The 12,661-nt window shown below is 46.5% G+C and overlaps 1 protein-coding gene across 4 annotated transcripts in view; it reads left to right on the forward strand.

Moving 5' to 3' along the window:
• The window catches only part of LOC128412035 (zinc finger protein 420-like), a 621,951-nt gene that overhangs the window by 233,025 nt on the left and 376,265 nt on the right, over nt 1-12,661 (forward strand). The gene's annotated exons all lie outside the window — the stretch shown is intronic.

The raw sequence follows: 12,661 nt of genomic DNA on the forward strand, positions 1-12,661 counted from the left end.
AAGAGCTGGAGGCTCTGCTGGCTTGAAATCCGACATCTGGTAGCAGACCGATGGATATCTGATCTATGAGAATCTGCTTGAGAGGTGAGAGGTCGATGAATCGTTGCCATCCTCTGCACCTAAGGAGATAAAGAAATGTGTCTGCCTGCAGCCAGAAGCTGAACAGAACAGACAGCTGGACACCGAGAGGAGTGTATGCTCAAAGGTATGCTGCATTCCGGGCTATTGAGAGTGAACAGAAAGGTTTGATTCTCTGTTCATGAAACAAGCTCTGAGAGCAGGCTTGCATACCAGGAATTCCTGTGGTGAGATAAGGAATCCCGTCTTGAGCAGGTTGCTAGGCAACGTCTGCCAGCACTTGTAAAGTTACTGAATGGCTAAAAAGAGCCTGGGAAGTCGAAAGTGTTTTGATATCTGCGCAGCTGTGCAAGGGTTTTGAAAATAAGCCCAAAGGTTTGCCTGCCAGTGAAAGCAGTAAACAAGCATAAAGACTTTTGGAGTTTACTGGCTTGAGAGAGAAAGCACAGACTTGAATTCAAAATGGATTCTAAGAAGGCGGGAGGGTTACCCTATCCCCCTCCCTTGACAAATGACAATTATTCATCTTGGTCTATAAAGATGAAGGCCCTGCTGCAGAATCAGAGGGTCTTTGACGTGATTGAGAACCCCATCCCAGCAGCACCAACCCGAGGTTGGGAGTCACAGAATCTGAAAGCCAGAACGGCTATAATTCTGTGTGTGTCAGATGACCAATTGGTGCATATTCAGGGTTTGGAATATGCACGGGAAATTTGGGAAATGCTGCGTAGAACACATCAGAGGGATGCTGGTTCTTCAGCGTTGCTGTATTTTGAGAAGCTGACCAATCTGAGGCTTGCGCCTGATGGAGATGTTCAAGCGCACCTGACGGAGATGAAATATCTGCGCCAGCAGATGGTGGAACGCAATTTCCGTCTGCAGGAGGAAGTGTTTTGCTTCATGATGATCAACAGCCTAAATCGGACTTACAAAACGGTTGCCAGTCAGCTTGGTTCCCTCCCGGCTCAAGATTTGACCGCGGAAAGGGTGACTGCCGTCGTGTTGAATGAACATGGCAGACTTGCTGCACTGGAAGAAAAGGACAGGGGGAGGGAGGAACGGAGTTCTAATTCCCCCGCAGATGAAGCTACTGGAGAAAAAGCTCTAGCTTTGAACGCTGTCCGATGTTACAATTGTGGACAGGCTGGGCATCTTCAGCGGAACTGCAAGAAGCCACGTCAGCCTAAAGGAGCGAAGGGCCGCTCAGCAAAGCCTGAGGCGTCAGGCAAAGGTCACACCAAGACTTCGGTGAAACCTGGAAAAGCTTTGATGGCGAAAGGAACCACGCCAGGTGTTGGGAACTCGTTTGTTATTGACACGGGAGCGACAGTTCATATGTCTCCACACAAAGAACTCTTTTCATCGTTTAAGAAGCAAAGCTTCGCTGTGAAACAGGCCAACAGTCAGGAGCTGGAAGCGGCCGGCGTGGGGACTGTCTATCTTAAGAGTCTGAACTTCACAATAAAAAATGTTTACTTGGTTCCTGAATTGAAGTTCAATCTGCTGAGTGTTTCGCAGATTGCAAAGAGAGGACTGAGACTGTCCTACGATGCTGAGAGCTGCAAGATCTACAAAGATGGAGAGTTATTTCTTTCGGCCAGAGAGAAGGATGGACTATATTTGTTGACTTTTGCACAAAGTGATTACATGGAATGTAATTCATCTGTGTCTAACCTAGTTTCTCTTGCAGGTGTGAGCAAGAAGAAGACCGGAGTCAACAGAGCATTTCAGCGGGTGTATGCTGATGTGATTGGTCCTCTAGAACCATCTAGAGGCAATGCAAGATATTATCTTGTGTGTGTGGATCATTTCTCTAACTATGTCTGGGTTTATGTGTTGAGAAAGCCACAGGAAGCCTTGGAGAGGTTTCAGGAGTTTTGTGACAAAGTTAAGAGTATGCATGATGCTAACATTGATTGTCTATTCACAGATGAGAAGCAGAATTTTCTTTTACAGGATTTCCAAAGGTTCCTGCAGAAGAAGGGGATCAGACACAAGATTGCTGTTTCAGCGGAAGCGTGGAACAGGGGTGTCTGTGTACGGGTGAACAGAGAATTGCAAAAGGGGATGGAAGCGCAATTGCTTAGTTCACATCTGCCACATGAGTACTGGGCCGAGTCTCTGATGTCGTACTGTTATACGAAAGTGAGAAAGGTTTCAAAAGAGGTGGGAAGTTCTCCTTTTGAGAAACTGTTCCACAGAAAACCTTCTGTTGCCCATTTCAAGGTTTTTGGGTCTCATGTGAGAACAGAAGCTCCAGGTGGAGTAAAGAATGCCAGAGGCATTTTTGTGGGGTACGAAAAGGGTCTCTACAGAGTAATTTTGTCTGAATCTGGTCAGGTGATTCTCACAAAATTTCTAGAGAGTGCTCCTGAACAGGAGAGAGAAATAGTACACACATTTCCCACTGAGGAAGATTCAGATGATGATGATTTTACTGATTACAGCTGTACTGAAAGTGATGACACTGATAGCTCGGAGAGCTCAGTTGTCACAGTCATTGAGAGGAAGTCTCACACAATGGATAGGCCTTCACAACTGAAGGATGAACCACTGTTTACCATTGGAACTGGTTCTCCAAAGAGTCCTGAGACTGGACCAGTGAGCAGAGAGGATCAGCACCTCATACGTAGGTCTGAGAGAGTTACAAAGGGTCAACCACCCAAGAGGTACTCAAAAGAGTTTGCTAACTTAGCTGTTGCGTGTGTTGCTGTTGTAAACAACCGAGAACAGGTTGGAGCTGTGTCTAAGTCAGAGACAAAGACACAACAGAGAGTTGCTAGCCAAGGTAATGCAGATGCACTCATTCCTTGGAAACCAGACAACCAGAGAGGTACACTGGGGAAACCAGTGGCGGGGAGTTCCAAGGGTGGAACTGAAACAACAGGGGAGTGTTATGTGTATAACAACTGTTTGTTTTCTTCTCTGGATCACGCTTTGTTTGCCGCAACATGCATTGATTCTTTTGGGGGAGGATGTTACGAAAAAGCAGCAATGCAGAAGCGAGCTCCAGGTGGCTGGAATGGTAAACAGGAAACTGATGTTATTGGATTGTACCGTGGGAACCAGGGACAGTCTGTTCAGAGCTCTGAGCACCGGATGTTAGCTCAGAGTGACACATGACCCTGTACTGAAAGTACATGGGTGGAGTTTATTCTCTCTCTGCAGTTGGAATCAGAGGGTACAGACATGTTTTCTCTGTACTGCTGAAAGACAGGAATAAAGACATGTAGATATATTTCTGTCTGTCTCATTCCCCCCCCCCTGGAGATGGGAGGGGGAGGAGTGGTGTGTTCTTTTCACGTTTGAAAAGGATCGCCGAAGAGACCTCCCTTGGTCTTGCCGGCAGACGCTGGCAGGGGAGGTCAACAAGGATTCAAGCCGGGCACCTGGAGGGTGGCCAAATTCCTAAGAGCTGGAGGCTCTGCTGGCTTGAAATCCGACATCCCCATCTCACTTCCCATCAAAGAATCCATACAATGGTCAGAAAAACCATTATACAGCTTTAGGAGCCAGGCGAATCCGCACCTTTTTAACCAGGCTTTTGGCTAATTCACATCTAATGCCCTTTTAATATGTGGTTTTTTTAAATCGTTTTTTAAAATGTAACTGTCCTGAGACCTGTGGGTGTAGGGAATAGGTGCCATCTCTTAAAGGCCTAGTGGTCTTTGCCCCACCCCCAATAAAATATTTAAGGATGCCACCCCCCAGTTTTTGGTGTGTTTTTTTCAAACACAACCTTTTATGCTTCTGCAACTTGCCATACAATTTCTCTTTCAATTTTCCCTCTTAAAAAATAAAAAAAATAAACACACAAAGGTCATGAAGAAAACAAAATACAAGAAGATACAAACATGGACGGGTCCCATCTTTGCGGGCAAAATAGAAAAGTTGCTTTGAAGCAGGCTTTCCCACACTTGGGTCCCCAGCAGCTCCTGGACTACAGTTCCCATCATCCCTTCCCACTGGTCCTGCTAGCTAGGGATGATGGGAGTTCTAGTCCAAAAACAGCTGGAGACCCAAGTTTGCTTTAAAGGGAAAGTAGGCTGGCCCTGTGACACCCTCTGCTGGACAAAAGCACTGCCCCAGAATGTGAACCACCCCCAGTACTGCTAATTGGAATTAATAGAGCGCAAAACTGAAGTTTGATCGGCACTTCAACCTCTAGTCAGCTTCTAGGTGCTTTCTGCACCACCTAGAGTACCCACAGAATTGTGGCTTCTACTGACAACACACATAGGAGAACAAATGAAAGACAAACCTGGAAAGGGCCATACCAAATGGACATCCGGTGTGAAGAGGTCACTTTCCCCACTGCTGAACAATGCCACAGGTAGAGGAGATGGAATGCTAGAAGTGTCTCTGGGGCAAGGGGAGCTGCTGGGAAATTGAACTACGGGCTCAAAATATTACTTTTTTAAAAATTTGCTTCCATTATAGGCATTGCCATTCTAATGGCATGCATGCTGTGAAACACAAGAGCAGTCAAGTACAACATTCCTGGAGTGAACATGTTTACACATGGGGAGGGATGTTTGTCCACCCAGCAGGTAAACTTCCTGTTTCCTTCTGGGCTGGGACAGACTTCCTCTGCATGTGACTAGAGGTGGGTGTGGCCTCACCTGTGCAGGTAATGACAAAAGCACAGGGCAGGGCAGCCATCTCTCTCTCTCTTTCACCACATGCATCGAAGACACAACATCTACTAAGCCAGAGATGCCCTCTTGGCTTCCAGCCAAGAGAGGAAAAAGGGACTGTCTTCTTAAGAGATAGACTCCAAGTGTATGTTACTTCATTAAGCTAAGTCTGCCTTCTGGGATCTGATTGTGAACAGAATGTGAGTAAACTCTGTTTATATTTTTGTAAAAGACTGTGTCGTCTCTTCTATTTTATGAGGGAATAAGGGGAAAATACCAGAACAGTTATTATAGAGGCTTTAGCGAGCCTGAGCAAACGCAGACACTGCAAATTTAAAATAAAAGGGAATGTTACTCTGCTGATATTGTGGAAGTTGAGCTGTTTAACCCTGTAAGCTCAGGTTCTCCTGACAGAGGAAGCTGGTAAAGTGTGACTGAATGAGGTAACTGTTAGGTGGATTTGACTGACCCAACCCAAAGAGGACTCCTTCATGGTTCCTCCTCATCCTGAGGAAAAGTGACAAGAGGGGTGCTGCAGGGTTCTGTCCTGGGCCTGTTGTTGTTCAACGTCTTGATAAATGACATGGATGAAGGAACTGAGGGGATGCTCATCACATTTGCAGACGAGACCAAACGGATCATAATGGCATCCTCTCTCTTCTTCAGCAACAGACAAAGAACAGTGCAAAAGCACAGCAGAGCGGAAGAGATAAGGCTGACTTCTGTTCTTACACTTCCCAAGCCTAGGAAAGTGAACAGGGGCATGTGACATACTAGCAACAGGGTGCTCCCCCACACGCAGGGGAGAGGAGGAGGACCCCGAGCCATGCATGAAAGCCCTTATATAGACATTTTTAATTGCCCGCCCTGGAGTCCAAGACCATCCCTAGAAACATCATACATACATCATAGAAGAGGTGTAGCCCAAGGACACCCCCCCCCCAGATACATCATACCCACATCACAGAAAAGGCTGTCAGCCCCCTCCCTGTCATAGACTTTGGAAAGAGATAGCTGTGGCCACTCTGGTGGCTTTTGTTGTTGCTGCTGCAGGTAATAAATAGTCTTGTGGTCACGAGGAATTGGGCGGAGGGTTTTCCATCACTGGGTCTGCGCTGACATCTGTAGAAGGGATATCCTGTAAGCGGGAGGGTGGGGCAGGACTGTTGGGACTTAAAGAGACAGTTATAAAGGGAAGAGATAAAAGCCAAAAGGGGGAGAATCTCCTTCAGTTTTCTTGGGAAGTTGCAAACAATAAAAATCTTGGCGAGTTAAGCATTTTATTCATTTCAATACTATTATCCCATTTCCATATAATTACTACTGTTATTATATGCTAAAATTACAAAAAAGTAAAAATATAAAAGGAAAACAAAAGGAAAAAAGAAAGATTACCAGTTAAACAATTTTTTCCAGATAAAAAATAAATGGACTTGACAGAACAACAGCGGATTTTAAAAAAAAATTATTAAATAATACAAAGATATTATCAGAACCACACAGATTGTTACTGGACTGGAACCTTAAGGACTAGGAGGTGAAGGAGGTGATGGTGAAATGGACACCCGATTGTGGATATCCAATGAAGATGAAAAATGAGGGAAATTATGGGAAAAGACTTAAAATTCACCACATGCTATTTGATTTTTAGATGGTTCCTGACCCCATCCAAATCAGTCAAAATAAATAAATATCAGCAATAAGTGTTGGAGATGCAGACAAAATGAGGGAACCTTATTCCACATGTGGTGGACATGTCCCCAAAGGGAAAATAAAATAAAAGAAATGCTATTTATTTTAAAGAAAACCAAAGCCTTCCTATTTGATATTCTAATGATAAGCCTACCAAATGAAAATAAAAGAGAGTTTCTTTTTTTTAATAAAATATTTTATTAAGATTTTACAAAAACATAGGTTTACAAAATACAAAAAAGACATATAAAAAGAAAAAGATACATAAAAAAGAAAAATACAAAAAATGAATAGATAAAAAAGAATTAAAAACAAATCCATTTTTGTTACTTTAAACTCATTAGCTTGTTTCCTTGACCTCCTCACACCTCCCCTTTTTGTATTCCCATTTAAAAAATCATTTCAGCAAATCCTTACCCTCTTTCATTTATCTTTACTCTGTATCTTAACCTATTATAACTATGCATTTTCATCCATTATCAATCCATATTTGCATATTCTTATTCATCTTATTACCAATACCACTTATTTTCAATCCAACATCGTTTTAACATTCATTAATTTTACAGTATTTCTGTAAATAATCTTTAAATTTCTTCCGATCTTCTTCCACCAACTCTTCTCCCTGGTCTCGGATTCTGCCAGTCATTTCCGCCAGTTCCATATAGTCCATCACCTTCATCTGCCATTCTTCCAAGGTGGGTAGTTCTTGTGTCTTCCAGTACTTTGCAATAAGTATTCTTGCTGCTGTTGTTGCATACATGAAGAAAGTTCTATCCTTCTTTAGCACCAATTGGCCGACTATGCCCAGGAGAAAGGCCTCTGGTTTCTTCAAGAAGGTATATTTAAATACCTTTTTCAATGTTCCCTCTCTTCCTAAGGGGTTTTTAGTTCTCCAAATATCAATCAAGTCCATATTGTCAGTCAGTTCAAAAAAGGTTTTTGGTAGTCTGCCATCTTTAGTTACAATCTGTCTCTGCGACTTGTCCATATTTGTAGATACCACTCCATTCATATCTCCCATCATAATAATGTTGTAGTCCATGTAGTCTAACAATGACCAAACTGCGGGAGGCAGTGGAAGACAGGAGTGCCTGGCGTGCTCTGGTCCATGGGGTCACAAAGAGTCGGACACAACTAAACGACTAAAGAACAACAACAACAACAACAACAACAACAACTAATAATAATAATAATAATAATAATAATAATAATAATAATAATTTATTTGTACCCCACCCATCTGGCTGGGTTTCCCCAGCCACTCTAAGCGGCTTCCACAGCAACCAAAAATACACAAAAATGTCACACATTAAAAACTTCCCTGAACAGGGCTGCCTTAAGATGTCTTCTGAATGTCAGGTAGTTGTTTATCGCTTTGACATCTGATGGGAGGGCGTTCCACAGGGCGGGGGCCACTACCGAGAAGGCCCTCTGCCTGGTTCCCTGTAGCTTTGCTTCTCGCAATGAGGGAACCGCCTAAAGGCCCTTGGAGCTGGACCTCAGCGTCCGGGCAGAACAATGGGGGTGGAGACGCTCTTTCGGGTATGCTGGGCCGAGGCCGTTTAGGGCTTTAAAGGTCAGCACCAACACTTTGAATTGTGCTCGGAAACGTAGTGGGAGCCAATGTAGGTCTACCTCAGCACGGCGCAGGGACTGACTGAGCGGGTGGCGAGATGCTTTCAACCTCGAACACTTGGCGGGTTCTGAAATGGTCGTGCAGGCCAGATTCACGACCCTGGAGGGCTGGATTCGGCCTGCGGGACATAGTTTGAGGAACCCTGGTCCACACTGACTGGCAGCAGCTCCCCAGAGTTTCTGGCAGGGATTTTGTCCAGCCCTGGCAGGAGATGTCAGGGGCTGAACCTGGGACATTCTGCATGCCAAGCAGATACTCTAGGGCTCCCCATATTTCCCTGCACTTTCAACGTTATACTATTAGCAACTGTGGAGATTCCACCTGCCTCTTTTGAAAGGAGAACACTCACCTGATTAATAATAATAATAATAATAATAATAATAATAATAATTTATACCCCACCCATCTGGCTGGGTTCCCCAGCCACTCTGGGCGGCTTCCAACAAAATATTAAAATGCAATAGTCCATCAAATATTAAAAGCTTCCCTAAACATAATAACAACAACAATCCATTTTCAGTCCATTGAATTAGCAATTGAGCATTTCTGGAAAGGGAAATGGCATACTTTTGTTGCGTGCATAAGCGTGCATAAGAAAGTATTACTCATTTCTGATGAGAATAGGATTTATTTATTTTGAACTTTGCTGGGTTCCTCCTTGACAGCCAGTGCGATTCTTTCAGCAGGGCTAGAACTCAGGACCCGCTGCCTTGAGGGACACCTAAGAGCAGTTGGGCAGGGAAAGGTCTCCCTTGGGAGGCGGTGGACTCTCCTTCCTTGGAGGTTTCTGAGCAGAGATCGGACGGCCATCTGCCATGGATGCTTCAGCTGAGATTCCTGCATTGCTGGATTTGGACTGGATGACCCTGGGATCAGGGCCGTATCTAGCAAGAAAGTGGCAAGGACGTCTCCCCCCCCCCGGGGCATAGGCGCCCCCCTCGCAAAATCGGTTCCCTAAATATGTCACTCAAGCTATGGGTGTGTGGGGGGGAGAGGGGTGGCCCCCGGAAGAGAAGCTGCTCTGGTCCAGCACAAGGAGGTGATACGGAAGGAGGGGGGGTACCTTCTCGGCCCCTCCACCAGCACCAGTGGACCCGAGGCGATGACCTCGACGGTTCCCCAACCCCTCAAACCCCACACTGTTGCACAAGCACCACACTGCACCCTAGTCCTGTAATAAAGGACTTTTTCCCTCTCTCTATACGGGCGAAATAAGCCCACCATCTTTCTTAAAGCTTCCCTCTCGCTCCATTTCTAACGAGGGTAGACCGTATCAGATTGTATCCCCATTGACTATAATGGCCGCGCTTTGGCCAATCAGCACCGTGCATTTGCCGTGCAGAGGTAGCTCAGCCAACTCTGCACGCCTCATTTAACCTCTTGACAAGTTACTGACAGCTCCCCGCTGGGGGAACAATGGAACTGAAACCCAAGTTGCAACAATGTATCCATCCAACAATGGAATTGAAACTCCTGGACCCCTGACAGTATCAAGAACTGCAACAATGTATCTATTCACTTCCGACTTTGATTAATAATGTCGGAATGGACTTGAAATGAGCTAAAACTTCTAAAATTCATATAAAATCAACCGTAGCACCGATTTCCTTCGTTCTGGTGTCAATCGACTCAGCCTTTTCAGGACTCTACGACACCCCACTTGCTTCCATAATCCCCTGAGCGGCAAGTCACGTACTCAGGAAGACCCTAATCCTGTCAGATCGTTCTGCCAAACCCTTCCTCCGGGCAATGCCAGGTGGCAGACGGTGCATATCTGGACTATTGTTTTATCATCACCGGTACTCAGGAAGTGCTTATCTATGTATATCTCTTACTCCGCACACTACCCCTCCCTTCCCTGAAATGCTAATGTGTGTAACCCCACCTTTCCGTAACATATTCATGATGTAAGTTGTCAAACCCAACCTTCCCATAATGTATTCATGACGTTTCTTGCACTGTATTCTGGGACTTGGAGGGAACTTTTAAAAGTTGGTGTCACCCCTTTCTCCCTGTTCAATCTTGCCTTGAACCTGTTGCGCAATAAACCTTGGATCTCCGCATCTTGCTCCTGTGTCCGGCTGAGCTCATTTTTCCGCTAGGACCCGCGGACTTAGTCCGACGAGCCGGGAGGCTGAGCCGACTCGCACCCGGAATTTTTCCGTAACATTTGGCGCCCAACGTGGGGCGGGCGGTTCTCCCGTGTTGCTGACCGGGGGCCCTGAAATCTTCAGCCGGCTCCGGGCCATTTTGCCTGGGAAGACCTTTTGGACCCCCGGCCATCCTCCGGGCGGTAATCAAACGTCCCAGGGTTCAGCCGGGGAGCAAAGGACATCCAGCCGGCTTCTTCGATCCCGGGATCATCTTGGAAGACACGTGAGTATAAGGAAAAGGAAAACCCAGTGCACTGGTGGGAAGGGGGTGGAATCTCCTGGCAACTGAACTCTCTGCCCTCCTCTCTATCGCTCTTTCTCGCCTGTCTCTTGGTCCAATTACTGAGAGAGACCGTGGACTGCCGCTCGACCCGAAAGGGGGGTTCTGAGCTCTATCTCTTTCTTCTCTCAAACCCTCCAGTCAGCCGCACCAATTGAGAGTCCGAAAGTAAGACGGAGAGACCCGGCTTGGAAAGACAGCCGACTCCCCGCAACGGACATCTCAGTTGAAAGCAAGGGGCTGGAGTTCTTCTTCCAAACTTCCCGAGCGCCCTTACGGAGGGGGCAGGAAGGGGTCTTCCTTTCTATCAATTAATCCCAGCCGCACCGGTCGGGCCACGTAACACGTGTATCGTGCATGAGCCCGCTTCCGATAGCAAGGGGGATTTTCCGTCCAAAACTCTATCAAGGGACTACCCGATCTGGCACCGCACGGCGCGGGCGTCCAGTAGGGCCCCTTTTCCTGAGATTGTAACGATAGGTAGGAGGTTGCCAGGAGGGATAGCTCAAGAGGAATTGGGCGGGATTTGGCAGAGTGGAAAGGAGAACCCCAGGAAATAGGATAAGTAAGTAAGGAAGACAATAAGTAAAAGAGGAAGGAATAAGGGACTAGGTAGAAGAGCTCTCTAAAAGGAAACCCTGTTAGGAAGTTGCCAAGCAACTGAACATAGCATTCCCTAATCAGCCCAGCGCCCCCCCCCCTTAATAAACCTCTCTCCTTTCTCTTTACCCCAGACACGCGTGAATCTAAAATGGGTACCCAAGCTTCCAAACATGAGCGGGCTCACTCTGGGAAGAAGGCTTCCAGAAAGCCATCTGAATCCCAGAGAGACCCCGACTCCCCTCTCGAATTTGTCATCTCGTATTGGAAGGCTATCCCCGGGCATAAATTGCTATCGAGGCAGAAGTTAGAGGACCTTTGTAACGAAACCTGGCCTTCAGGCACAGCCTCCGCGAGACCTGAGTTACGTTGGCCAAAGGGAGGCTCTTTTAATGAAGATCGCCTACGATATCTCAGAAAGTATCTGACGGAGGAGAAGCCCCGTCAGCTAGAATACCTAGCCACCTTCGAGACGGTCAGAGGACTACTCAAAGTTCCGAAGGAAGCTACGAATTATCAACTGCCAATCTTAAATCCTGGAAGACAATCTCTACCCCCCCCCATACGAAGGGCATTCTGCAGATGACCACATGGAACGAACGCTCATCCCCTTCTATTATAGGGAGAGTACTCCACCCGCCCCAAATGAGAATTTGGATAGCGATGAAGGAGCAGGAGAACCAGAAGCATGGGGGGGCATAAAACAGAGATTACGAATTAGAGACAAAAGGAATACTACCATAGGGGACTCTAGTCTTGCAGAGAAACCCAAAGAGACCCCAGGAACGTCACGGGACGCAGATGCTATAGTCACCCAGATGCCCCTAAGGGCCCTGCCAATCCCACCCCTACAGCCAAACGGACCCCCTCGGATGGTATATACCCACCAACCGTTCTACACGGCAGACCTGGTAACCTGGTCAAATCAAATGCCATCTCTAAGAGACAACCCAGACAAATGCCACCGCCAGGTCAGCGCTATTTTCTCAACCCATAACCCAACCTGGCCGGACGTCCACGTTCTCCTAAACGCCCTTTTTAACGAGGCCGAAAAGGCAGATATCCTAGCCAAGGCTGCGGAAGTAATTGAACTCCCAGACTACCAGGCGGGGCGGCCAGAAGGTGTGACAGCACTCACAGCTCAATGCCTACGCGTCGAACCGGCCTGGGACTATAATACCACAGATGGGATCTGGTGTTTGAAGTTATTTAAGAAAGCGATCTTAGACGGCATTAAGGCTGCTGGGCAGCGTACCGTCAACTGGACAAAAGTCCAGACTGTACTACAAGGGACGAATGAACACCCGTCCGATTATTATACCAGGCTGGTATCAGCCATCAAGACCTGGGGAGGGATTGATCCAGATAACCCCCAGCACGAAGTTATAGTGAAAGGCTTCTTTAAAGATCAAGCCTGCCCTGACATTAGAAAGGCTCTGAACCTACAAATAGGGTATGACGGAAAAAGCGTCAGTGAAATCCTCTCGATTGCAAAATCTGTCTATAATTCTCGAGATGAGAGGAAAAGAAAGGACCCCAAACCAGAAGTTGAGCAGATCCTTGCCCTTAGTATGGAACCGCA

Source organism: Podarcis raffonei, chromosome 4 (genome assembly GCF_027172205.1).
Source record: "Podarcis raffonei isolate rPodRaf1 chromosome 4, rPodRaf1.pri, whole genome shotgun sequence".
Taxonomy (NCBI): Eukaryota; Metazoa; Chordata; class Lepidosauria; order Squamata; family Lacertidae; genus Podarcis; species Podarcis raffonei.